We start from the raw sequence: 27,693 nt of genomic DNA on the forward strand, positions 1-27,693 counted from the left end.
GGTTTTGGCGGAAGTTGCAGGAAGCGTTGGGTACACGATTGGATTTTAGCACGCTTTTCACCCACGCATGATAGACGGTCAAAAGGGTTATTCGAGTTACGGAGGATATGTTGAGGGTTGTATCATTGATTTTCGTGGAAGTTGGGAGGACTACTTGCCATTGGCGGAGTTTGCTTACAATAACAGCTATCAAGCAAGTATTCAGATGGCACCATATGAAGTGCTTTATGGGCGAAGATGTCGTATGCCGACGTGTTGGACAGAGTTGGGTGAATGACGAGTGCTTGGACCAGAATTGTTGGCAGACACTGAAAGCAAGGTTAGGCTGATAAGGGATCGGTTAAAGGAGGCATCTGATAGACATAAGTCGTATGCGGATCTGAAGCGCAAAGAGATTGAGTTCACTGTTGGGGATATGGTTTTCTTGAAGGTTTCCCCTTGGAAGAAAATTTTGAGATTTGGTAAGAAGGGTAAGTTGAGCCCACGGTTTATTGGGCCTTACCGAATTATTAAGCGGGTTGGACCAGTCGCTTATCAGCTAGAGTTACCACCAGAACTACATCGTATCCAAGACGTTTTTCAGGTATCCATGCTGAAGTGGTATCGATCTGACCCAACTCATATCATACCAGTTACAGAAATCGAGGTGCAGTCAGATTTAACTTTCAAAGAGGAACCTGTGCAAATACTTGATCGTGACGTCAAGGTGTTGAGAAGGAAATCAGTTCCACTAATGAAAGTACTTTGGAGGAACCATGGAAAAGAAGAAGCTACTTGGGAGACTGAGGGGGCTATGCGTCAACAGTACCCTCAACTGTTCTAATAAGGTAAAATTTCGAGGTCGAAATTTCTTTAAAAAGGGTAGAGTTGTAACATCCTGATTTTCGGATTTATTCGCGGTTTTCAATATTTTGTAAAGATTTTAAAATTTTGTATTCGGATGTGAAATTAATATTGTGAGTAGGTAAATGGGCTTATGGAAGGCCCATGTGTTGGCCAAAACCCGATTGAATTTTTGAATTTTTGGACTTAAAAGGTTAGGGGTTCTGGCTAAGTGGCCCTTAAGTGGAGTGATGGGTAAATTGCATCACAAATGAGCCTCTAGTAAAGTGGCAAGGGTGACGCCACTAGGTTCCTAGAAAAGTGGCGTGTGAAGCATTGGGGAAGGCATGGGATCGATTCCTGTGTTGGCAAATGGATGCATTTATTTTAAGTGCGGGAGGGTAAGTGTTGGAGTCGGTGGATTACGCTAAAGGAAAGTTTGAATCAGTCCAAATCGTGAATTAAGGAGTGATAAGGGGAGAGATTTAAGGGATTGGGTGAGAGACTGAGAGTTGGTCGAATTAAGGGAATTGAAGAGGGAAAATTCGGCAGAGGGATTAGGTTAAAATTTCGGCACCTAGGGCTTTGTGAGGTGCCGTTTTCTTCTGCTCAGGCACCACAAGGGTTTTCTTTTTCTCTCTTTTCCTCTCTAGCCGAAACTTTCACCTATCTTGTTCTTCTTTCTCTACTTTCTTCTCCAAACCCGTCCATCAAACCTGCGATTCATCAGCACCTTTGCCGAACTCCCAAAAGCCGAAATCCTGTGACCACTGCTTGTGCCGATTTCTTCAAAGCTAGGTCCTTCTATGTTCTTTTGTTTTTATTAATCTACGATTATCTTTTCTTAATCCTAGATACCTGACGGCAATTCTACTTCAAGGTCATAGTCTTACATTGTCATCCCCTTCACCACTCAAAAGTCGAAAGTACCATTGGTTTAGGGGCTTATAGCCGAAACTTCTTCAATCCCTGGATTCGGGTTTTACCAATGTTCTAAGGATAAATCTACACCGGATTGCGTGGAAATCAAGTAGGAGTAAGGGGTAAGTACTTATCATCTCAGATTTGTTCTTATTTTACGATGTTAGGAAAAGACGAAGTCCCTAAAAAAAATTAGGGAGGCTGTCGATTTGAGCATAAGGCTTTAAGAGTTGTAACTGATGTTTTCTTTTGGTTATTAGAGTCTTGTTAATCATTGGATCAAAAGCGTGAATCATTGGAGCAATTGGATTCGGAGCTAGCTATCGATTTTGGCAAAAAGGTAAGGGTTCAAAGGCTTTTTAGGAACATGGTTCGACTTTGGTTGAGCAAGTTTTGGGTTTAGTGATTACGGTTTGTAAATAAGAACTGTGCTAATCAATTGTAGGACATCGGAAGAGATCTCAGTAGCGGTCGTCGTGAATCAGGTGTGTACCGAACACCCTTTCTTTGTTCAATTCGGCAAAAGTCGAAATGCCGAAATTTCGGTATTTCATGGTCTTGTGAGTATGCGAATGCTCTCAAGACATGGAGTAATTGTTAGATCTAGCACCGTAAGGTGGTAAGTAAGTTTGTGTGACGTCTTAGCGTACTTCAGGAAAAGAGGGCCTCGATGGGCCAAAACTGGGCCCAATGGGCTTACGGACCAATATGGGTAAGAGATGGGCAAAGTAGCCTGTTAGTTAGATGGTGGAACCAAATTGCATAAAACTGCTAAAATTACTGAAGTAGCTTGTGTAGTTGCGTAAGTTACGAAATTACCCCTAAAGAGCATAATTACCGAAATACCCCTAGGGTTTAAATTGGATAAACTACATGACTGATTGATACTGTATTTTGCATGATATGCTTTTATTAATATCCGTTGCATGGGATTGGGGTATTGATGGAGGAAGTATTGAAAGTGGTTTATCCACGTACTGGAGGCTTTGCCTCAACTCATCGATATTTAGCGGCGTTCTTCAAGAGCTGTGGAGTGTGGGTGAGTGGGTTGAGATATTCCCCACATGGAGTGTGTAGGGGTGATGCAGGCGATGTAGCGGTTGGTTGGTTGTGTAGTCTCCCAGTTGGGCTTGCATTCATTACTACTATTGTTACTTATGTTACTGAACTGGGCCTATGGGCCACACTGTTATGTAAAAAGGGGCTAAGGCCTTGCTACTGTATTCTGAAAAGGGCTTCGGTCCACCATGTACTGTTATCTGGATAGGGCTTAGGCCCAATGGGCTCGAGCTGATTTGGGCTTTAGATGGGTTTCTGTATACACTGAGTTTCCCAAACTCACCCCTTCCTCTTCCATCCTTGCAGGTGAGCCCTAGTTGGTGGACTTGGAGCTGGGCGGGATTCGGAGTGGCCATGAAGATTGATTGCCGGATTTAATAAGTTTAGCATTTAATTTGGATTATTTTTATTATGCTTAAGGTTGTAATAAGGCCGCTCTTTTTAATTAATTTTATTTTGGGGATTATCAAACTGGTTAGCACTAGGGTTCGTTTTATAAAAATTACTTGTTTTTAAAAGATCACGATGACGCGCAAAGTTTTCACAAAGTAAATGTTTTTCCAAGAAAATAAATATTTTAAGCAGACTTAAACTTGTTTTAGTGTTCGTAGACACGTAACCTGCTTAAAGTGTGGCAATGGATGTGTGCATGTCTAGGATTGGATCCGGGAAGAGCTTGGTACTTAAGCAGTCCTATAAGACTCACCTCCTCTTTTCGGCTTCCTACCGGTGCATGACTTCCATTCACTTTAACTTAAAACAAGAACGATTTTTGCTAAACTCTAAACAAAGAATTTAGATAAACACATGTTTTTTTTTTGAAACATCTCCATGTGACATACTAAATTTGGCCGTAACGTCTGGGCCGAGTTTGGGGTGTTACACCAGCTACTGGTTTTGGTTCTGGTAATGCACCTTAGAGGGTTGTTCAACAGCCACCGAGAGGCTGTGGTTAGGCCAGAGGGGGAAATGGTATGAATCATGGTCGTGGAGCACTGGGCAGAGGTTACAGTCATAGTTAGGTGAGGCATCGGCACTAGTTTAAGCTACACACCACCGAGAGGATGGAGACGCTCCAGATGTTATTACGGGTATGTTTTTAATTTTCAATGTACCTTATATTGCATTGGTAGATGTAGGCTCTACCCATTCCTATGTTGCCTGTACTGTTACTAAGAACTTGAGGATTCCAGTTGAGAATACTTCGAATGGAATTACTGTATTGAGTCCGCTGGCGCAGTCCGTTAAAGTTAATAAATTGTTTAGAGACATCCCCTTAGAGGTACAAGGGGTTATCTTTCTGGCAGATCTAATGGAACTCCCTTTTGGAGAATTTGATTTGATACTGGGCATGGATTGGTTAGTTAAGCATCGAGTGAGCTTGAACTATGCCACTAAATGGGTAGTACTGAGAACTGAGGAGGACAAGGAGGTAGTTGTAATACGGGACCAACGAAATTACTTGAGTAATGTAATTTCTACATTAAGGGCTGAGAAATTGGTTCGTAAGGGTTGTGAGGCGTATCTAGCCTACATCAGTGTTTTAGAATTCGAGGGTTCTTTTGTTAAGGATATCAGAATAGTCAAAGATTTTTCAGACGTCTTTCTCGATGAGTTACCTAGATTACCTCCAAGCCGTGAAGTTGAATTTGGGATTGAGCTCATGCCTGGTACAGCTCTGGTGTCCATTATCCCTTATAGAATGGCACCGAAAGAGCTTGTGGAACTCAAAGCTTAGATTCAAGAGTTATTGGATCGAGGGTTTATCCACCCTAGTGTGTCTCTGTGGGAGCACCGGTCTTATTTGTAAGGAAGAAGGATGAAACCATGTGTATGTGCATCGACTACTGGTAATTGAATAAATTAATGATTGAGAATAGGTACCCTCTATCAAGGATTGATGATCTATTCGATCAGTTTCGTGGAGCTTTGGTTTTCTCTAAGATAGATCTTCGATCTGGGTACCATCAACTGAGAGTCAAAGAGACTGATGTGCATAAGACAGCGTTTAGGACTCGTTATGGTCATTATGAGTTCTTGGTAATGCCGTTTGGACTGACGAAAGCACCAGCAACTTTTATGGATCTGATGAGCTGTGTGTTCCAACCCTATCTGGGTCAGTTCATAGTAGTGTTTATTAATGATATTCTGGTGTATTCGAAGACTGAGGTTGAACATGATGAACATATCCGAGTGGTTCTGCAGATTTTGAGAGAGAAGCAATTGTACGCCAAGTTTAGTAAGTGTGAATTTTGGTTACAAGAGGTGACATTTCTGGGTCATATGGTATCTTCTGAGGGGATTAGGGTTGATCCTCAGAAAATTGAAGCTAGTCTGGATTGGAAGTAGCTTAAGTTAGTATCTGAGATTCGGAGTTTTCTAGGACTGGCAGGGTATTATAGACGTTTTGTTGAGGGGATTTCATTAATTGCTGCACCTCTAACAAAGTTATTGCGTAAAGGGGTACCATTTAATTGGACTGATAAGCAGCAGGAAAGTTTTGAGAAGTTGAAGAGAGTTCTAACTGAGGCTCCTATCTTGATTCATCCAGAGTCTGGGAAAGAGTTTACTGTGTATAGTGATGCATCACACGTTGGTTTGGGTTGTGTGTTGATGCAAGAAGGTAAGGTAGTGGCATATGTGTCTCGTCAGCTTAAGATGCTTGAAGCAAATTATCTGACATATGACTTGGAGTTGGCTGCGGTGGTATTCGTACTGCTAAATTTGAAGGCATTACCTGTATGGTGAGAAGTGTATCATTTACACAGATCACAGGAGCCTCAAGTATCTCCTCATTCAGAAGGCGCTAAATCTTAGGCAGCTTAGATGGGTTGAGCTGCTTAAGGATTATGATTGTTCGATTGAATACCATCCTGGTAAAGCCAATGTGGTGGCTGATGCACTGAGCCGTAGGGCTATGACTGATCTGAGGGCGATGTTTGCTCATCTCAGATTGTTTGACGATAGTAGCTTGTTGGCAGAACTCCAAGTTAAACCGAGGTGGATTGAGTAGATTAAGGGTAAATAGTTGGAGGATGAGTCATTGGGTCCTCAATTCTGACAGATGGAGGGTGGAAAAACTTTAGATTTTGGATTGAATAGCGAATGGGTACTTTGTTTCCGTGGGAGAGTCTGTGTACTAAAGGATACTGATCTAAGGCGGTCAATACTTCAAGTGGCGCATAGTAGTCCTTACACTATGCATCTTAGCGAGAATAAGATGTATAGAGACCTTTGAGAGTTATATTGGTGGTCGGGTCTTATTCGTGAAGTTACAGACTTTGTGAGTAAATGCCTAAGTTGCCAACAGGCTAAGGCAGAGCATTAGCTGCCTTCAGGGTTGCTTCAGCCAGTTAAGATTCAGTTTTGGAAGTGGGAGAGAGTAACTATGGACTTCGTTAGTGGGCTACCCTTGACGCCTACTAAGAAGGATTCAGTATGGGTCATCGTAGGTCGATTGACTAAATCTGCCCATTTCATACCTGTTCCTACCGGTTATTCGCTGCAGACTGCATAGGGTACTGGTTTCTATAATATCTGATAGAGATCCTCACTTCACATCTCGGTTTTGGAAGAAGTTGCATGAGACATTGGGTACAAGGTTGGACTTTAGTACTGCATTCCATCCGTAGACAGATGGTCAGTCAGAGAGTGTGATTCAAATACTGGAGGACATGTTGAGGGGTTGTGTGATTGAGTTCCAAGGCAGTTGGGAGGACTACTTGCCGTTGGCAGAGTTTGCGTATAACAATAGCCACCAGTCTAGCATACAGATGGCACCTTACGAGGCATTATATGGTCGTAGGTGTCGTACACCTATGTGTTGGACTGAGTTGGGCGAGCGGCGTGTTTTGGGTTCTAAATTAGTTTCTGATACTGAGGATAAAGTTAGACTGATTTGGGATCGACTGAAGGCAGCATCAAACAGACAGAAGTTGTACACGGATCTGAAACATAAGGAGATTAAGTATTTTGTAGGGGACTTAGTTTTTTCTCAAGGTCTCGCCTTGGAAGAAGGTACTGAGGTTTGGTCGGAAGGGGAACTTATGTAACACCCCGCACCCGAGACCGTTACCGGAGTCGAACACGAGGTGCTAACCGACTAATTCATTTACTCTCACAGTCCAATTAAAAATTTTCTAGACGACTGGCTAACTGCATCACTGTCACCTTAAAAATCATAACTTGATTTCCACAACTCAAAAATCAGATTCGTAATTTTTCCCTGAAACTAGACTCATATGTCCATCTACATATTTTTTTCTTAGAATTTTTGGTCGGTCCAATTAGTACAGTTTATTAGTTAAAGTCTCCCCTATTCCAGGGTTTGACTACACTGACCTTCATGCATTACGAATCAGATATCTCCCTGCACAGGGATTCAATACTGATGCCGTTTGTTTCTATAGAAACTAGACTCAAAAAGGAATCTATACATATATGGCATGACTTCTAAATGTCTCTGGTTAATTTATAATGAATTTCCAAATTTAGATCAGGGGATCCAGAAACCGTTCTGGCCCTGTCTCACGAAAACTTTAACATCTCATAATATAATGTTCATATGAACGTTTCGTTACTTTCCTATGAACATAGATTCATCAAAGTTCGATTACATAATTTATTCGCTATTTAATTCCATTCCTACTATTTTTAGAGATTTTTCACATCCACATCACTGCTGCTGCCAGCATTTATTTTTAAGGTAAACTTTACCTATTTCATGATCCTCCATGGATCAACTAGAGTTTGTCATACATATACCAAAAGTGATCATGAATAACCATTCCCATGACTAACCGTTACCAACATTTCCATACCTCTCGATGGACGACATACAAAATGATTACAATGCTATGATCAAAGTATACTTAAAGCCATTTTCGCATGGCTTATATACATTAACCAAAATATCCTCCGCTACTAGTCTATTCTATACATGCCATAACATATTCCAAAACGTAGCAAGTACCAAACGGTGGGTAGTGATAGTGTGACTAGTTCTTGACGATCCCCGACCTGTAGCTTCCAATGAGATCTATAAAACAGAGGAAACAAAGTAAACGGAGTAAGCATTACAATGCTTAGTAAGTTTTAAGCGGTGTCAACAGATAACAACCAAATTATAACATAGTTGTTCGTATTTTATTTCACTCTTCTTTCGGGCATACTATCCCTTTTCCGAATATGCACATCTCATCATATACAATAGGCGATAAACTCTCACATAAAAGTGAGCTCATGTGACATAGATATATCATATGATTTCACATAACCTCTCACACTAAACCGATGTCACATAATCATAGGAATAGTCCCATAGATTGCTCTCGTGTGCATCATATATAAACTTGGAGTACATACCTGTTTAACCTTTCGCATTGCGTATATTTATAAGCAATTCTTATTACGAAGTCTTACCCGGACATAATCTCCACACGTAGTCATCGGGTCTTACCCGGACATAATCTCCACACGTAGTCATCAGGTCTTACCCGGACATAATCTCCACACGTAGTCATCGGGTCTCACCCGGAACATATTTCCAAGTTTCATGTACATTTAATCACATGTTACAACATTCACATTAGCCATTCGGCTTTACCACATATACATATCACACATATATTTCACATTCATCACATCGGCCATTAGGCCTTATCACATATATACACTTTCACATTCATCACATTGGCCATTAGGCCTTATCACATATATATACACTTTCACATTCATCACATCGGCCATTAGGCCTTATCACATATATACACACTTTCACATTCATCACATCGGCCATTAGGTCTTATCACATATATACACACTTTCACATTCATCACATTGGCCATTAGGCCTTATCACATATATATATCTCATACATATTTCATATTTTTCTTGTACATCAATTTCAGCAATAGCTTATAAGCAACACAAATAGTTTCATCAAAGTTTACAACAAAATCACATATTCACTACATGCAGTTTTCCTGAGCAACAGTCACTAAATTGTTTATAACTGGAGCTACAAAACTCAAAATCAATTGCAGTTAATTTTCCCCGAATTTAGACTCACATATCTTTCATCCATAAAATTTTCATAATTTTAGGTGTGGCCAATCAATACCAGATTTTTCTTAAAGTTTCCCCTGTTTCACTGTTTGACTAATCTGACCACTCTTCACTACAAATCAAATTTCTCATTGTACAGAATTCAAAATGTGTTCTATTTGATTTCATTTAAAACTAGACTCATTAAGGAGTCTAAGCATATAAATCTTATCTTATAACCATTTTTGTACAAATTATAATGATTTTCCAAAAACAGAACAGGGGATTTCAGAGTCATTCTGACATCGTGCCACACAACTTTAAATATCTCTTTATAGGAAATTTCTTTGCTTCCATGGTCTCTTTTATAAGAAACTAGACCAAATAATCTTTGATTACATATTTTATTCAGCCTATAATTCCACACCAACAATTTATAGTGATTTTCTAAAATCACATTACTGCTGCTGTCCAAGCAAATTATCACAATTTGCTCTTAAATTTCCAAGTCCAAACACTTATGAACTTACCATTTGGGTTTAAGACATATCATGGCCACATCATATCTTATTAAATCAACTCATTATGTCCTATTATGATTGAATTTACTCAACGATTAATCGCTTAAAACTTACCTCGAAGTGGTTGACGACTAGATACCCACGGCTATTCATTTACTTTCTCTTTTCCCTTATCCGACTTTGATCCTCTAGGCTCTTGAGCTAAATCAAACAATTTACTTCCCAATCAAACACAATCACACGACATCCATATACATTTTAGAACCATTCTTAACATATTTACTACTCAAGCATGTAACTTAACAACTTAACCATTAGTTGCGAACCACAAACAAAACATATTCATCGTCAATATCTCAAACCTTACCATAACAACCAATATGCAAGATATCACATATACATAACTTAGCTTACGAGAACATATGTATTACATCATAAACACATCTTTTACCAATTACCTCACTTAAGCCAAATTTTATAATCAATCACAAAGAAAAATATACCACAATCACACTTCCAAAATGAGCTACCTCCATGGCCGATTATACTTCATCATTAACATATCTCGTTTTGAATCATATAATCAACATTTGTTCAAGACATCAAACCTCTTTAATTTCGCTATTACTAATATAAACATTCACAAATCATTTTCTTAGGAAGACCGATTTCTTTCCATAACACATTCATCTTAATAGCTAGCTTAGCAAACCTCGATTTAACACATAGTTGTTCATAACACAACTTAAGCATACTCTCCATTCCATCAATTCCAAAACTTAATGTCTTACTCAAAAATGCTAAAAAGAAAATCCAAGAGTCATCAATCCACCATCACATGTATCATTAACAAGCTTCATATTTAGCATGCAATGACATTAACACAAAATCTACCTTGGCCGAATATCATCCCCATGATATAGCAAAGTTTTGAACCATGGACTAATTAGAACTTAAGCTAGCAACTAAGAACATGCATGAATCTCATGGCACAACCTCAAACATACCTTAATCTAGACACAAGTATGGCCAAACCTCCTCCTAATCCTCTTCCAAACCAAGCATGAAGCAAGAACCCCTTCCTTCTTTCTTAGAATTTCAACTCAAAGAAATGAAAAAAAAGATGAACAACAAATTTTTTCTTCTCTTTTCTTCAACTCACGGCAAAGGGGGGGAACACTCACCATTCACTTTTTTTTTTTTGTTCCCTTTCATTATTAAATTCCCATGCTCATTATTTTATTTTTTTCTTACATACACCATTGTCCCAACATGTTTTATGACATGTTTTTACCCATAATCCCTTGTCATGGCTGGCCACTAGCTATTAGCGGGGGAAATTTGACATGCAAGTCCCCCCCTTTTGATTACATGCACTATTAGGTCCTTATAGATTAGCCTATCACATTTCAAAAGTGTCACACAAGTCCTAATAACTGAATTCACATGCAATCGACTAAATCGAAGCTTGAAATTTTCACACATTCATATTCACATATTTTAGACCATAAATATCACATCCAAATAATTTGGTGACTCGGTTTAGCGGTCCCGAAACCGCTTTCCGACTAGGGTCACTTTAGGGCTGTCACAACTTAAGCCCTAGGTTCATTGGGCCTTACTGTATATTGAAGCGTGTGGGACCGGTTGCCTATCAGGTTGAGTTACCTCTAGAGTTGGACCAGATTCATGATATGTTTCACGTCTCTATGCTGAGGCAATATCATTCTGATCCTGCGCACATCGTCTTGACTGAGGAAATTGAGGTTAGGCTAGATCTAACCTTTGAGGAAGAGTCGATTCAGATTGTAGACCGTGATGTGAAGATTCTTAGGAGAAAGTCTGTTCCACTGGTTAAGGTGCTATGGCGTAATCACAGTTCTGAGGGAGCCACGTGGGAACCCGAGGAGGCAATGCGACAACAATACCCTCATCTATTTTAATTATTTAAATTTCGAGGCTGAAATTTTCTTTTAGGGGGTAGAGTTGTAATGTAAACTGTGTCTGCTTCAATGGTTATGTGTCTTGGGAATCGTCTAAGGAGTCTTGGGTTCAAGCCTTGGGTTGTGCAAAAAAGTTTTGTTTATAATTAAATGAAACCTTTGACTCTGGACAGTTGGTTTTTATAAGATTGAGAGGAGTTCATGACATAAAAGGCTTGCTAGCATAGTTGTAAGTGGCGTGTGGAGTGTACCTTGGGGTCTAAGGTTCGAGGCTTGGTGTTGAAAAAGGGAGTATTTATTTTGTTGTAGGTGCTGAGGAAGTGTCCTAGGTTGACCAAAATTGAGGTGTTTGAAGAGTTTTGAATGGGCAGTTGAGGAGATACTAGAGGAGGGATTTTAGGAGGAGTTTGTGGGATTTGAAAGTGGGAGAGGTAGTGACGAATTTGAACTCTTGTTCAAGAGAGTTTCAGCTGAGGTGGAAAAGGGTTGGGAAGTTGCTGAATTAGGAGTTCTTTTTTCCAAAAATCGGCTTTAACTTCTCCTTATGCTATTGGTGCCAATTAGTGCTTATTCTTTTGGGTCTTTTTCGCTTTAGGGATTTGCAATTTTTATGTTCCTTTTCTGACCTTTTACTTCTGGGTTTTTGATTTTCTGCTTCCCTCTTTCTCATTCGGCTTCTTCTTCCCTTCTTGACTGATTGCTGCTATCCCTTTTCCCGTCTCTTCCATAATCGGTTGTGCTCTTAAGGCGATTACCTTGACCACTTGTCCTTTCCTTTTCTTTCATTTTTCTGCTCTCTCTCAAGCCCTTCTCACTGGTGAGTGGCCGAATACTTATTGGTAAGTCTCGATTTTGTCTCTGCTCTTTCAGCTTATCTCCTCTTTTCCCTAAATGCCAATTTCCATCTCTTTTCTCCTTGGTCATGGTGCTTTTGTTTCGGATTTTAGTATTACTCATGGAGTGAGGGAGTTCGCTAGGATTCCATAAATGATCGGAATCTCCCTCTCGTCTCTCTCGTTAAGGTAACACTATTCACTGGTATTTTATTGAACTGAGGCACTTTGGTTTGGGGTTCTTTGATCTTGGCCGAATACTCCTTTTCATTATTGAAAGTTGTGTTTTCTTTAGGTTGGTATGTGTCGTTCAACTCTTGTGTATAAGCAACAGGTATAATAGATTCACTTATCATGCAGATAATCTCAATGGAGCCTGTTAGCAACTTTAGTCAACGATCTAAGCTGGCTATAACCACGCTTGTTCAAGCAAGGCGAAAGTAAGTAATCATTTGGAACAAGTTTCGGTTACGATTTCTTGTAACACGTGTGTTAGATGTTTAATTAAAGTTTCTATTGTAATAGGTTGGAGTGCACGTGGGCGAATTTTCGTAACCAGGTGTGTAATCACACTGCTTAAAGCGTAGATCGGTAACAGTTGGAAAAGTACGACCATTAATGCTACACAAGTGTACGCTCGCTTGTATGGTGGTTCAAACGCGTAAACGTGAGCGTGCGATCGTAGAGGCCACCATGAGCGATTTCATGGGCTTAAGCCGTTCTAAGCCGCGTTGGGCTGAAATGGGCCATATGTGCCCCACGGGCTCGTGGGCCCACATGGGTAAATCACACAAATGCATGGAAATTATTGGGTTAGGCTTTGTAGTTCTCACGGCCAAGGCCATTTTTGGCCTTATTGAGCCACACGGGCGTGTGGGTCTATATGGGCCGTGTTATGGGCTTTAGGCCCATTTGCACTGATTGTCTTTTAAGGTTGCACGGGTCACCAAGATGACTGTGGACTTATTGTTGGGCCGGTAAGTGTACCTGGACCCTTATTTTTGTAATTGTCTGATATACCCCTATGTGATGTAAGACTGATTGATCATGCCATGGGTACTGTATATACATTTATATTATGTTGCATTGCATGGGGTGGGATATATGATTTTGGAGGAAGTGTTCTAAAAGGCTATAAGCCTATTACTGGCAGCTTTGCTGTGAATACTATTTTAGTGCCGCAACTGGTGCTACTTGGAGTGTAGGGTTGGGTGGGTCGATTTTATCCCCACATGGTGTGTAGGGTTGATACGGAGATGGTGTGTAGATGCTGGATTGGTTAGGATTTTCTAATTGCATACTATATTTATACTGTAATGGGCTTAGGCCACACTGATACTATTACTGAAATGGGCTCAAGCCTAGACTGCTACTGTTACTGAAATAGGCTAAGGCCGTAACTGAGACTGCAAGGGCTTTGGCCCAAAATGTGTTTACTCTGATTGGTTGCTATTATGGGATTACAGAGTAAGTTTCGTAAACTGACCCATCTACTAACTGTGCAGGTAATCCCCAAACTTAGGCAGATCGTTGCGATGTAGGACTCAGCGGTGGCCACTCGTTTTACTTAACTTTTATTAATTTACGTTTTGGTTTTATTTTGGGTTTCCTTTATGAAATAAGGCCTTTTGGGTATTTATTTTTAATTTTTAATTTTATTTTTTATTATAATCATTAGATATATATATCTGCTAGCAGTAGGATAGTCACATGATTTCCAAATGCAAATGCTTCAAAAACACCACGAAATCACAACTAGATTTAAAAGCTTCTGCGAATGAAAACCATTTTACAAAATTAATAACGTTTTAATATAAGTAAACTTTAAACACACAATCAATGAACAAACATGACTTTTAATCAGCTTTTCAAATTATACAAAGAGGCTAGCTAAAGTTTGGATTTATGCTTTTAGAAAAACACTTCAATGTGATATCGCCAGATCTGGTCATGACGTTTGGGCCAGGTTTGGGGTGTTACAATACTAGAATATTTCTAGATTACAAGCAATGAGTGACATCTAGCAATGCATCATTGCCACCCAAGTTAGAAGAAGTCGTGATTCGTGATCCGACATAACCTTTCTGTGATAATATTTCATGTGTTATATCATTTTATCCTTAATATTTAGATTGGAAACAAGTCATGGAATAGTCACACTTGTATAGTCTAATCTCGTATTTCTTGATTGTCTAAGCAGACTACAATAAACAAATGAGTGTGATATCTCATATTAGCTTATTCAAGTATGGTCATGCATTTCTAGTGTTACTCCATCAAGAGGCCTAAGATATTGCTCCAATTGTGTAGGAAGGATAAATATTATCTTGATCAACCATATCCTACTACATGGATTGTGGTATATCCAACATCAATCTTTATAGTAAAACTTGTTATGGTACACGTTTTGACTGTATCAAATATACGACTCACGATGCTGGGACAATGATAATATCAAGTCTGAGGATCAAATACATAGTTTCACTATGAGTAATATTATGATTATTACATAATAATCCAAGAAACATACTCATAGCGGGTTAGTCCAATATGTTGTTCTCTAACACATACTTATGTATTGAATTTGACATCCCTATGTTAATGACAATTCTTTATCATCAATCATGTAATGCCCCAAATTTGGGCCTCATAGAAATGGGCTTCGCGTATCGGAGGAATTGGAATTTAGTTGTGCAAGTGAATGACACAATTGCATGTTTGGTGTGGTGGTTAAGTGAATTGGGTTTGTTTGGGGGATGTCTGAGAAGTCCTGGGTTCAAATCTAGGCTTTAGCAAAATTTTGGTTTTAAGTGAATAAAACTTGGATGCTTGGAAGTAGGCCTTTTAAAATATTGTGTTAAATAAATGACACAAGGAAGCATGTGGTCTAGTAGTGGTTGTGGCGTCATTAAGGTTGTAAGGAAGCCTGGGTTCAAGTCTTGGCTCTTCTAATTTATTTTAGTTTTTATCTTAAGTGAATCTGGATGTTAGCACATATGTCTTATAGTTAATTGAGGATAAAATGTGACACAAAGAGCCTTGTGGCTCGGTGGCAAGTGGCGTGTGGAGCATCTGAGAGGGCATGGGTTTGAAACCCATGGCAGACAGGGGATGATTATTTTGATACTTGGGATGACAAGAGTTTGAAGTGAATTCGGACTCTGTTGTGTGAAAGTTTGAACTGGTATTGGGAGTGGATCATGGAGAGATAAGGGGAGGATTATGTGGAGAAAATCGTGGAGTTTGATTGGAGGGAGGAGTTGGCTGAATTTGGGAGTCTATAGGTGCCTATTCGGTCATGGACTTAGTGCCGAATGGGATGGAGTCATTTTATTTTCGACATTTGCTCCTTCTCTTCTTTTGGTTCTGTGCAATTTTGGCAGCTGAGGTGTATTTTGACCATTTAGGCTCTTCTGCTTTTATCAAAAATTTTCTTCAGGTTACACTTTTGTTTCCTTGTCGAAACCTCTATTCTCAACTTCTTTACTTCCACTTTTTGCCGAAGCACACTACTCTTTCTCTCTATTCTTTTCTCTGTAGGGATGAATATAGCTTTCACTTTCTCCTTCCTATTATTCTATCGGTTTGCCTCTCAATAGCCGAACCTTTCTTGCTTTATTCTTGGAATTTCTATTGATCATCTCCCTTCTTCCAGCCGAATATTGCACTCTTGTGCCCTGGTAGTGCTTTGGTCGATTCTTCTTTCCTTCCTCTCTGTTACCGATTGCTTCCATACTCTACTGTTGGTATATTGATTCGATATCTGCAAGTGATCCTGACAAAAGGGTAGGTGTTCATATTTCTTTGCCTTTCGTTCAAAACTATTCTTTCTTACTCTGTTTCTTGAAGCTAAATGCCATCCTTCTTAATCTTTGATTGCTGTTTGGTTGATCCCTTCCTCAAGATATGTGGTTCGTTGGGTCTCTAGGTTCCTCGAGGTGTGAAGAAGTGCAAGGGCTGCTCGAGTCGTCAAACCTTTTTTCTCATTAATTGAATAAGGTAAGAATGCTACCTTACTTTTGGGTTAGGTCAAATGCCTTTGATTCTGTAAGACTAATATTTGTGAATTTTGGCCACATTTATGATCAATCCCGATTATTAAGAGCTGTGTTCATAATACAGATAATCGGCAAGAGCGTGTGATCATTTCTAGTCAGGAATTTTGGAGGATTAAGTCGACCTCATTCTATCAAGGTAAGTAGGAGTATTGATTTGGGGATTTGGTGTTCATGAACAATAGTAGTTGAAGGACTGATGGTATGTGGGAATGATTGTAGGTTGGGTGCTTGAGGAACTTGGAGCAGTTGCGTAAACAAGTGTGTATCCGTACCCTGTAAATGGTAATAGGCGTAAAAGGCGGTAAAGTGTGTATACACCCTGATCTGACTGTGGTACAACAAAAAGCTGAAAAGCTGAAAGGTTGGGTTGAGCATGCGAACACTCGTTTGGTAAATTGAGCCCATGAAACGTGGGCGTACGACAGAAGAGGCCACCACGAGTGATCTCGTGGGCTTAGGCAGTAATAGGCCACATTGGGCCCAATGGGCCCGTGAGCCCATATGAGTGAATCTCATCGTCAGGTGGGGGAAGGTAGGACTGGCCTTGTCACGCACATGGCATAGGATGTTTTTGGGCCTCGATGGGCCCAATGGGCCCAATGGGCCCTTGGGCCTATATGTGTAAATTGAACTGTTAATTGGGAAGTAGTTGGACTTGTCATGTCGCATACATGACTTAGATTATTTTCAGCCACGTTGGGCCAGAATGGGCTGTGTGGGCCCAATGGGCTCGTGGACCCACACAGATAAAATCTATAGTAAGTACTATTAATGGACTGGGCTGTGGTGTTTGCATAGCCGTGACCGAAATTGGGCTAAATGGGCCACACGAGCATGTGGACCCACTTGGGCCGAGTAATGGGCCTTGGGCCCATTTACACCTTATGATCATTTAGGTTATTTGTGTCGCTCGAGGCGACTGTAGACCTTCGGAGAGGTCGTTATCTGACCGTAATAACCTTGTAGGGTAAAATGATTGTAATACCCTTGTAGGGTAAAATGACCGTAATACCCCTGTAGGGTAAAATGACCGTAATGCCCTTGTAAGGAAAAATGACTGTAATACCCCTATATTTTAATATGACGATTATGCCCTTATGTTTCGTATGACTGATGTGCTTATGAATTACATATATGATTGTACTGGGTATGGCTTTACATACAAATAATATTTATGACATGACATATTGCATGGGGTTGGGATTTTGATATGGAGGAAGTACTATGGTGACTATGTCACATTCACTGTTACTGGTGGCTATGCCACAATTACTGATACTAGTGGCTTTGCCACATTTACTATTTTTGGTAGCTATGTTGCATTATTATTACTGGAACTTTGCTGCGATATTAGTGTGTTAGCTGGGTGGGTCGATTTATATCCCCACGTGGTGTGTTGGTTGGTACGGGTGGTGTGTTGGCTGGATTTGGGTGGGATGCATAAGTGCATTACACTTTACTGATACTGTATTGGGCTTAGACTGTTATTGTATAGGGCTAAGGCCTAGACTGTATTGATACTAGATAGGTGTAACACCCCTAACCCGTAGCCGTCACCGGATTAGGGTTATAACGCATTACCGATCATATTACAACTCATACAAATATGCATTATAATATAAATTTGAAATTTTAATCACATCAATGCTCATAATTTTAAGTCAAATATCAAATCTTAAAATCATATCATTTACAATATAGCGTAATTAAAAACATAACCCAACATTTATCAAAACAAATTATACATATACGAAACATATAACAAATCAACAACTTCGTTAATTGAATAACAAACCTATCTTTATATAAGTCATGCGCATATACATATTACACATCAATTGAAACAAATTTCATTAATAACCTTTTCATTCATTTATGCGGCATTAATACATTAGTCAATATGAAATTCACATGTTTTGCATAATAACACAATTAAAAAAAATCATGCATTAGGTTATATATATATAACCTATTTCATTACCTTATCATTTTGGCTAACACAACTCATTTGTACATATTCGTAAACTTACAAATAACTAACAAAATTATATAGTTATACATATATACATGTCCACCATAATATAAATGCATATATATATATACACACACATAAAGACATATAAGAGCTCAACTAACATATCATGGTCATATACTAAAGCACACATATCCTTTAGTCATTAATCCAATCTCATTTTAGACAATATAACCGAAACACATAACAAACTTCACAAACATTATACATCTTGGATACACTCTCAATATAAGCTTAAACCAAAACCAAATATACATCATAACCAATTCATTCTTGCCACGTCCGAATTTATCAACCAATCTTAATACATAAACACATATCACAAATTCTAATCATTTATGGCACATAACATAAAAACCAAAATGGACTCAAACTATCATTATACCAAAACCAAATTCAAGTATTGAAAAAAGCCATGTTCGCATGCCTTTTTAACATATAAAAATATCAAAATCAAATATGTCCAAAGGATAATATAGCCTATACATGCCATAAGTTTGAATTTAAAACTTTCAAAAGTACCGAGAATAAACGATAGTGCGATTGACTTTACTGACGATCCCCGAGCATGTAACTATCTCCAAAATCTATAAAACAAAGACAAATATATACACACAAAGTAAGCTAACTTAGCTTAGTAAGCCTTAAGCAAATTAAACAATTAATGTATAATAACATCTCAATTACTAATCATTCCAGTTAAATAAAATCAACTTATGCATTTGTAATCACATTTAATTTCAAGCTTTTAATTTCATACATGTATAACATATTCTTTCATAGGGCAATTTCTCCTTGGCCGAATATACATGTATACATCATCAACATATTTCCAAATTTTGAAACCATATTGTCTTATATAATCAATATACATATATATTTATAGACATATATTCATCATTCAAACTTTAACATTACATCATATACAACTATAAGGCCAAATATGTTTCTCATATTAACACATATACTACAACAACTTCATGTATCCTTTTTCATCACATATCAAGAAATCATATCACCCTATTTTCAAATAAGTAACCAACTATCACGTACCTGATCGTTTTAGCTCGTTTAACATATTCAATTACCACATTGGCATAAAGCCTTTTAGGCATAAACTTATAATAATTCACCGGCATAAAGCCTGCTATGCCTAAGCCTGTATCACACACTGGCACAAGGCCTGCTAGAGTCAAAGTTTGATTTTATACACTGGCAATAAGCCTGCTAGGCTTAAAGCCCGATTAAATTCACCACCACAAAGCTTGCTAGGCTCAAAGCCCGAATATCACTGTTATAAAGCTGTCTTATAAACAATTCATATATCAAAAATTCCAGATATTCCATATAGTTCATATGAAACTTTCAAATTTTATATCTCAGTCGAATTAAACTCAAATACATTATTTCCATGCTTAATCATATTTGGCTAACTCTACTATAAATCTATGAATTCCAAATCAGCATATTAAATTAAGTTACTTTCAAAATTAACAATGTTTAATTGCTTAAAGACTTACCTCAGATATCGACCAACGATGTAAATCGACTATTCGACTATTTTTGCTTTCCCCCGATCCAAGTCTGAGTTCTTTTGTTCTTGATCTATTAAATTTCAAATTAATCTCATTCAAACACAATTTCATTCAATTTAATCCAACAACACATAAATGGGAAAATTACCATTTTACCCCTGATATTTCATACTTTTACAAATTAGTCCTAATTGCATAAAACACAAAATTCACAAAATCTCCATGCAACATGCTTAGGCCGAATGTTCCTCTAGCACACACAAATACACACATTTCATTTATTTTGCATTTTAGTCCTTCAATTTATGATTTTTGCAATTTAGCCCTAAATACTCAAATTCATAAAAAATTCCAATAAAAACATATTAATCCAAAACTTATCTTTCATAATTTATCATCAAACATCACATAACACAAATATTCATCAATGGCATAACTCAAAATATTTATCAAAATCAGAAATTCTAGCATGGGTCGGATAGTATTCGAAGCAACGATCTCAAAAACTTAAAAATTATCAAAAACGAGCTAAAACTCACCTTGAATTAAGCTTGCTAATGACCGAACCCTTAAGCTTTTTGTTTCTTTCCTTTCTTACAAAATTCAGCCATTTCAAAGAATGAATGCATGACTTATTTTCTTTTTTTTATATTTTATTATTATAACATATTAATACATCAATTACATTTTTAACCTTTATAAATTAATATGAAACTTGATATTGGTTGTCTTGCAACATAAAAACTTCATTTTATAAAGGCAACAACAATTAGGCACTATCGCATTTAACCATCAAATTTTAATTTTACGCGATTAAGCTTTTTTTTTAAAATCGGGCACTCAAACGATAAAATTATCGAATGAAATTTTCACACACATAAATTCACACATAATAAACACATAAAATAATTTTTAAATATTTTCTGACTCGGATTCGTGGTTCTGAAACCACCGTTCAGACTAGGGTATAAATCGAACCGTTACAACTCTCCCCCCTTAGGGATTTTCGTCCCAAAAATCTTACCGGTGAATAGGTTTCGATAGCGTTCTCTCATTACATCTTCTAACTCCCACATTGCTTCCTCAACTCTGTGTTTATGCCACAGTACTTTAACCAATGAAATTTTCTTATTTCACAACTCTTTAATCTCATGAGCCAGAATACAAATCGGTTCTTCCTCGTACGTCATATCAGGCTTAATTTCAACTTCGGTCGGACTAATCACATGTGAAGGATCAAATCGATATCTACAAAGCATCGAAACATGAAATATATTGTTAATCTTTTCTAATTCAAGTGGCAACAACAGTCTATAAGCAACCGGCCCGATACACTCTATAACCTCATACAGCCCAATAAATCTCAGACTCAATTTACCTTTACGAATGAATCTAAGTATTTTCTTCCATGGTGAGACTTTTAGAAATACTTTATCCCCGATCTAAAACTTTATATCTTTTTGTTTCAAGTCCACGTATGATTTCTGACGATCTGATGCTGCTTTTAGACTTTCACGAATTACTTTCACTATCTTTTCGGTTTCTCTGATCAAATTGACCCCGTGTATCTTATTTTCACTGAGCTTAGTCCAATACAATGGTGTACGACATTTACGATTGTATAAAGCTTTGTAAGGTGTCATTTTAATACTCAATTGAAAGTTGTTATTATACGTAAATTCAATCAAAGGTAGGTGTTGTTCCCATGTACCTTCAAACTCAAGAATGCAACATCTCAACATATCCTCAAGTATCTAAATGATTTGCTCGGACTAACCATCTGTCTGGAGATGAAAAGCAGTGCTAAAATGCAGTTTAGTACCTAGTACATCTTGCAGTTTCTTCCAAAACCGAGTTGTAAACCTCGAATCTCTATCTGAAACAATAGATGTAGGCACATCATGTAACTTCACGATCTGAGAAACATACAATTCAGCTAGCTTATCAAGCGAGTAATCTGTACGAACTGGAACAAAGTGAGCTAATTTAGTTAATTTATCCATAATAACCCAGATTGCATCTTTCTTGCTAGGTGTCATCGGTACACCGGATACAAAATCCATCGTGATTCTATCCCATTTTCCATTCAGGTATCATGATGGCTAAAGCAATCCAGAAGGTACCTGATGCTCGGCTTTTACTTGCTGATAGACTAAACATTTCGATATAAAGTCAAAAATGTCTCATTTCATACCTTGCCACCAATAGTGCTGCTTGAGATCATTATACCTTTTCGTACTATCCAGATGAACAGATAGCCAACTGTTATGAGCTTCATTCAAAATCATCTAAATGAATTTTGTATTTCTCGGAACGCATAATTGGTTTCTGAACCACAAACATCCCTCATCATCTACTTGAAATTCTGAATCAACGTTCGAATCACATTAAGTCCGCTTTATTATCAAATCATTATCGACCTTCTAAGCTTCACAAATCTGTTGAATAAATAACGGTCTTACTTTTAACTCGGCTATTATCTCACCATCATCTGACATAACCATATGTGCATTCATTGCACGTAAAGCAAACAGGGATTTTCGACTTAGAACATTAGTAACAACATTAGTCTTTCCCGGATGATAGTCAATCACTAGCTCGTAATCTTTTAGTAACTCTAACCATCAATGTTGTCTCAAATTCAGATCCTTCTGAGTCATCAAGTACTTTAGACTTTTATGATCGAAATAAGCATGACATTTTTCACCGAACAGATAGTGGCGTCATATTTTCAATGCAAACACAATAGCTACCAACTCTAAATCGTGCGTCGGATAGTTCTTTTCATGCGGCTTTAATTGTCTCAAGGCATAAGCTATAACTCTGCCTTCTTGCATTAAAACACAGTCCAAACCATTTAAAGATGCATCATTATAAATAACAAATTCTTTACCCGATTCTGGCTGAAATAGCACTGGAGCTTCGGTCAAAAGGGCTTTCAACTTATCAAAACTTTTCTGGCACTTTTCTGACCACTCAAACTTAACATCTTTTTATAGTAGCTTGATCATCAAGATTGCAATCATTGAGAACCCTTTCACAAATCGTCTATAGTAACCAGTAAGTCCCAGAAAACTTCAAATTTTAGAAACATTTCTCGGAGGTTTACAATCATGTATAGTTGAAATTTTACTCAGATCCACCCGAAAACCTGATGCTGAAACAACATGACCCAAAAAACTAAGTTCACTTAACCAAAACTCAAATTTACTAAACTTCGCATACAACTGTTTTTCTTGTAAAGTCTATAACACAAGTCTCAAATGCTCGACATGTTAAGTTTCATCATAGGAATAGATCAATATATCATTTATGAACACAACTACAAACCGATTCAGATACTATCTAAAGATTTGGTTCATCAAATCCATAGAAACAACAGGAGCATTAGTAAGCCCAAAAGGTATAAGCAAAAACTCATAATGTCCATACCTCATTCGAAAGGCAGTCTTTGGCACATCAGAGTCTTTAACTCGCAACTAATAGTAACCGAATCTCAAATCTATCTTCGAAAACACTCTAGCTGTGACAACCCAAAATTGACCCTAGTCGGGATGTGGTTTCGGGACCACAAAACCGAGGCATAAAAATAATTTAAAAATTTATTTTGATGCCTATAATATGTGTTAATTTGTGTATGACATTTTGATGTTTCAATTTAGAATTATAAATGTGAATTTCACTAGAAAGGACCTAGTAGTAAACTTTGAAAGTATGATGGGGAAATGTGTGATGACTAGTTGATCATGCATGCAAAAATAAGGGATTTGCATGTCAAATTTCCCCAAAGATGGTATAGTGGCCGGCCATGACAAGGGAATATGGGCAAGGAAAACATGTTATGACATGTTTTGTTAATGCATGATGTGATAAATGATAAAAAAATTAAGCATGTAGGAAGAGAAACAAAAAAATCAAAAATTTGCTCATCCTTTCCCCCCTTTTTGCCGTGAGTGAAAGAGAAGCAAAGAAAAAAATTTTGTTCATCCATTTTTCTCTTCTTTGGCCGAAAATACTAAGGAAAAAGGAAGGATTTTTGCTTCATGCTTGGTTTAGAAGAGAACTAGAAGGAGATTCGGCTATAATTGCATCAAGATTAAGGTATGTTTGAGGTTGTGTCATGAGGTTCATGCTTGTTTTGGTTGCTAACTTGATGTGCATGTTAGCCATGGTTCAAATCCTTGTTATGCCATGAAAATGGTATTTGGCCAAGGTTGATATTGTGTTAAAGCCATTGCATGCTAAATGTGAAGCTTGTTGATGATGCATGTAATGATGGATTGACTACTCTTGAAATTTCTTTTAGTATTCTTGAGTAGGACATTGAATTCTTTGTTTAACCATGACCAAAGTTAAAAGGATATGGTTGTGATGTATTCGCCATGGTGCATTCATGAGCATGATTTATGCTTGTTACTTGATTGGTAAAAATTTGTGTTTGGATGGGTATGAACCCCTTGAGATTCGGCCATGCACCTATATATATATATATGTTTGCACATGATGTGTTGGAATGACATATATACTACCTCAAAGTATGTATTTTCATGTGATTGTGTTTTGATTATGAAGCAAATGATAGATGTGTATTGAGCTACAATATGTAAAGCATTCGCTAGTAAAATGTGTGCCATGCATGTGTGGTATTAAACATGTAATTGGCCTCAACATCAACATGCATAATCGGCCCATGAATGAGTACCTAAGAGGTTGTGTTGTTCGGCCATGAGTAAGCATGTTGAAGGCTTTGTGTGTTGAGTCGATTCATGAATTCCGTACTTATGTGACTTTAATGTCTAGTGAATATATGTGGGCTAAGTGCCTTGAGTTCCTCTTTTTGATACTCAAATGATTGAATCAATTTAATTGCTAAATTAAGCTCAAGAGCAAAGAAGGACCAAATCCGATAAAGGGAAGGAAAAAGTAGTCGAATAGCCATCGGAATTATTCGACAACATCCGAGGTAAGTTTTCGAGTATCGAAACTTAGATTTTGATTCGATTGAACGAAGTAATAAGCAATCGAAATTGTGCCCTTGTATGTGGCCATTGAGCCGAAATGATATTCTTGATTAAGTAAATTGTGCATAAAAGTTTGTTATGAAATTGAAACAAAGATGTGTATGAATGTGCGATTGTGATATCGGGCTAAGCCCAAGGCAATTGTGCGAGTTGTGATATCGGGCTAAGCCCGAAGGCAATGGTGCGAGCTATGATATCGGGCTAAGCCCAAGGCAATTGTGCGAGTTGTGATATCCGGGTTAAGTCCGAAGGCATTTGTGGGTTACCATAACCGGGCTATGTCCCAAGGCGTTTGAACAGTAGCTATATCCGGTTAAACTCGAAGGTATGTGATTTGAAAATTATAAGCTTGCTGGAAAATTTTCAGTTAATGCACTTGTGAAATTCCCAACAACAAGGTATGTTTTGTGTGTGCTTTGCACACTATGAGTAAATGCGTACGAATATTCGCTCTAATGATAAATGAGCTATCGGCATTAACTAGGCCGTTAATTGCGTATGAATATAAGAGTTGGGATTGTGAAGTAAGCATGTCTTTGAGAAATTGTGCATATGAATTATTGTTTAGCTACTTGAATGCTATGCTTTGGTTGTGTGTATATTATGGCTCGAAACTTACTAAGCATAAATTGCTTACTCCGTTTCTTTGTTTCTCTGTTTATAGATTTTGCTCGTTAGCGATCGGATTCGGGATCATAGAAGTTGAAGTCAACCACACTATCAAAGCCCTTTTTGGTACTCCTTTAGTTGAGTTTTGGATATGGCATGTATAGGACTACCCTCGGTTATTTTTAAGTACTTGTGATGTATATGTGTACGGCCATGCGAAAATGGTTCGTAATAGTGGAGTATAGAATTTGACCATATGTGGTTTGTAATTATATTTGGTTTCATGATGTGATTATGGTTTGGAATGTGAGAGTTGGTCACATGATCAGCCATTGGAATGGTTAAATATGATCATATGTGGACCTAAGTATGACTAGACTATAGTTGGTCCATGGGAACTACAATATAGGTAAAGCCTACCTTAAAAACAGAGGCTGCCAGCTGCAGTGACGTGGATGTGAAAAATCACCAAAATTTGTAGGAATGGTGTTAAATAGTGAATAAATTATGTGATCTAACCTTGACGAGTCTATTTTCATATGAAAGTAACGAAACGATCATATGATCAGTATAACGAGAGATATTAAAGTTCTCGTGAGACAGGGCCAGAACGATTTCTGGGTCCCCTGTCGCGACTTTGAAAATTTTCCATAAATTATCCAGAATGAATTAGAAGTCATGCCTTATATGTGCAGATTCCATTTTGAGTCTAGTTTCATTGGAAACAAAAGTTATCAGTATTGAAACCCTTTACAGAGAGATATTCAAGTTGTAACGCGCGAAGGTCAGTGTAGTCGACCCCTGTAACATGAGCGACTTTAACTAATAAACTGTACCAATTGGCCCGACAAAAAATTCTAGAAATAAATCCATGGATGGATATATGAGTCTAAATTCAGTTAAAATTTACAGAATCAGTTTCCAAGTTGTGAAACTCGAGATATGCTTTTTAAGGCGACAGCGACGCAGTTTTCCAGCTTGCCTGGGAATGTCAAATTGGTCGGTGCCATAAGTGGTTTTGGCTTGTTACCCCTCATGTCCGACACCGCAAGCGGTCTCGGGTTCGGGTGTTACAATTTTATTGGTATCGAGCTACGGTTTAGTCGATCCTAGGACTACCGTGATATGTTTGGGGTCTAGCTATACATGCCATTAAGTGATAAATTGATAGTGTGGTGATTTCGACAAATGAATTTGTGTTTGTTTATAGCAATGGATCCCGATCCCAACCGAGCAATAGTGATGATGTAGAGAGTCCGGCGCCTACTCCGCGCAAGGGGGGACGCCGGCGGACTCTCAACCTATTTCCAACAATTGAATGATGAGGCTAAGCAAGCCTTTTATAGTGTGATGAATGATTGGTTTAACCAATACATTCGAACTAACACTACTGTTCCACAACCTCCATTCCCGACTAATGCAACCCCGCACCTACAATACCTCCCAGAATCGACCAAGTAAGGTCAAGTAAGCCCCAATCGATGTAATTGAAAACATGGGGCTACTGAATTTAAAGCTACGGATAGCGACGATGCCGAGCAAGCTGAATTTTGGTTGGACAACACTATCCGGTGCTCGATGAGTTATCATGTACACCGATGAATGCTTAAAGTGTACTATCTCCTTGCTACGCGATTCCGCCTACTATTGGTGGAGTACTCGACTTGTGGTGTCTAGAGAGCAAGTAACTTGGGAGTTCTTCCAAACTAAATTCGAAAGAAGTATATCATCGAAATTTATGGACCAAAACGAAAGGAATTCCTTGATCTTAAGCAAGGTTCCATGTCGATTCTGACTCTGACGAAAATTTGTGAGGCTTAGCTGGTATGCAGCGAATGCATTTCTTGAAGGTCGTGATGTGTAAACGCTCAAGATGGGTGAACGATGATATAAGTCTGTATGTTGGCATTTTGGAAATCAGAGTTTGTGGCTCTTGTCGAGCGGCGTGCAAAGCCGAGGAGCTCGATATGGAGAAAAGAAAAGTGAAGTAGGAGTTTCAGAAGAGGTCTTGGGAAGCCCTTCCACGATCATCAAAGAAATTTAGAGATGGCTTAGGCGGTCTAGAGACATTTCGGGCTTTTCTAGACGAGACCGCGATCGACCCCCTATGGGCACGCTGAGTCACTTCGATCGCCGGTGTTGGCAATGATCGTTGAGACGAGCGAGTGCCAATATTGTGGCAAGTGGCATTCTAGGAGTTGTAGATTCCGTGACCGCTCTGTTACAAGTGCGGATCGGTCGATCATTTCATTAAGGATTGCCCGAGTTTATCCGAACAAAACGTAAATCAAAGT

The sequence above is a fragment of the Gossypium arboreum genome, chromosome 2, assembly GCF_025698485.1.
Source record: "Gossypium arboreum isolate Shixiya-1 chromosome 2, ASM2569848v2, whole genome shotgun sequence".
In the NCBI taxonomy this organism is placed as follows: Eukaryota; Viridiplantae; Streptophyta; class Magnoliopsida; order Malvales; family Malvaceae; genus Gossypium; species Gossypium arboreum.